At 40.2% G+C, this 2,335-nt stretch overlaps 1 non-coding gene across 1 annotated transcript; it reads left to right on the plus strand.

Annotated features, from left to right (window-relative positions):
• The first annotated feature begins 880 nt into the window (after positions 1–880).
• On the plus strand, positions 881–987 carry LOC141636934 (small nucleolar RNA R71). Its single transcript, XR_012541500.1, has one exon. It is a non-coding gene; the product is annotated as a small nucleolar RNA R71 (small nucleolar RNA).
• Positions 988–2,335: the final 1,348 nt, after the last annotated feature.

Raw genomic sequence — 2,335 nt, forward strand, 5'->3', positions numbered from 1 at the left:
TGTACCACTTCTCAAGTGAATGGCACTAACCGTTTCATATCTAGGGGGATTACTTTGAGGTGGTAATTGCCCCTTTTGTCTTTGTGAGCTTGAAGATGCTAGTTGAGTCAATTGTGTTTCCAACATCTTGGTGTGAGCTAGAATGTTGTTGATGGTGGTTTCTTTTGCTTGGCTATCTTTTTGCATTTGGGTGAAAAATTCTTGTTGATTCTTTTGCATTTGGAGGACCGCTTTTTGGACATCAAAACCTTGGTCATTTTGGTGATTGTATGGATTTTGATTTTGGTAACCTTGGTTTTGATTGTAAAAGGGTCTTTGATTTTGGTTTCTCATGGGTGGTGGAGTGTATGTTGTTTGAGGGTTTTGAACATTTTGGCTTTTGTATGAGTGATTTGGATGGAACTTGGTGTTCTTATTGTAAAAATTGGAATAAGGGGTACCACTCTTGTAAGCTTGGAAAGCATTAACTTGTTCGGTTGTTCCCCTACACTCACTTGGGTCATGACCCAAAGTTCCACAATTCTTACATATCCCACTTGGGATTGATGAGGAGGCCGTCATGGCATTGACATGATGCTTCGATGATTTTGAGTTTTCCTCAAGTCTAGCCATAGCTTGTTCAAACTTCAAGTTGATTGTGTCGATATGGGAGCTTAGTTGGGCACCTAATTGAGTAACGGCGTCCGCTTCATGCTTTCCTCCTCTAGTAGCCTTGCGAGGCCTACTATATTGTGAGTTATGGACCGCCATTTCCTCAATCTTGTTCCATGTTTGATTGTCATCAACTTCGGTGAACATTCCATTTGATCCCATATTGAGAATGTTCCTAGAATCTTCATATAAACCATTCCAAAATTGTTGCACCAAAAACCATTCGCTAAGTCCATGGTGAGGACATGAGTGACAAATTCCCTTGAACCGCTCCCAAGCTTCATACAAAGACTCTTCATCCCTTTGCTTAAAACCCGTAATTTGAGCTCTTAGCATGTTGGTCTTTTCCGGTGGGTAGAATTTTTTGTAGAAAGCTAGAGCCAACTTCTTCCAAGAATCTATTCCAAGGGTGGCCTTACCAAGGCCCTTCAACCATTGCTTTGCGGTGCCGATTAAGGAAAAAGGAAATAAGACCCATCTAATTTGGTCTTGAGTCACGCCCGTTTGAGAGATAGCATCACAATAATCGCAAAAGGTTTCCATATGAGAATGAGGGTCCTCACTAGGCATTCCCCCAAATTGGCTCCTCTCAACTAGTTGGATGAAGGCGGACTTGGCAATAAAATTTCCGGTGAGATGTTGCGGTGTAGGAGTACCATTTGGTAGATTCTCCTCGGTGGGTATGAGTGTGACGAGAATTTTGGCATTGTAGGTGGATTTTGTGGGGTATTGTGTAATGGGTTTTCTTCTCCTTCTATTGCAAAAGGATTGACAAACTCACTAGTGGGTTGAACAACTTCACTAACACCTCTCAAATTCCTCCTAACAAGTCTCCTATTGTTCGTCAAGGTTCTTTCGATTTCACGGTCAAAAGGTAACAAATCACTTTGTAACCTTCTAGACATGCAAAATATCAAACAACTCAAAAACAATTAGAAAAAACCTTGAGGATTTTTACTTCCTCAAGGCGAAGAAAGACACAACTAATAACAAAAAAGGAAATCTAAATCAAACAAACACCGTCCCCGGCAACGGCGCCATTTTTGATCGGTCCGTTTCGTATTCACAAGTAAATAGATGTGGTCGTTGGTCACGGTCGAATCAAAACACAATTTATAGCTTAACAAGCAACTCTACAATTAGTAAAGAGGCAAGTAAAGGTCGGATCCCAAGGGACGGGAGTTGAAATGAGATTTCTATTGTAACTAGTGGTGTCTAAGGGGTGTCACAAATTGGGTTGATGTAGAAGGTTACTAAACTAGAATAACAATGAAAATAAACAAGCAAGATGAATTAAAGGGGTGTAAACAATTGATTAAAGGCACTAGGGTGTCATGGGGTCATAGGGGAATCATGGGATATGATCATACAAACATGTTCTCAAATTATAAGCAAGCAATTATTGTTGTGATGGATTGAGTTGGGTTATATCTTACAATCCTAGGAAAGTTTGGGTCCCGGAGCCGAATCGATTAGATTGTACAACACCTACAAGTCGACTTAATCTTCCCTACTCAACAACATGCATGGTCTAATGAGACTCGAGTTGGGTTATGTCTTACAAGTCTCATTGAAAAGATAGGAGACAATAGTAAATGCAAGGATTCATAGGCTTAGCATTTCATCAAATATAACATGTGCATGAGTTGAGATCAAAACAAGCAAGCAAATAAAACATGAAAGC

This window comes from Silene latifolia, chromosome Y (genome assembly GCF_048544455.1).
Source record: "Silene latifolia isolate original U9 population chromosome Y, ASM4854445v1, whole genome shotgun sequence".
Taxonomy (NCBI): Eukaryota; Viridiplantae; Streptophyta; class Magnoliopsida; order Caryophyllales; family Caryophyllaceae; genus Silene; species Silene latifolia.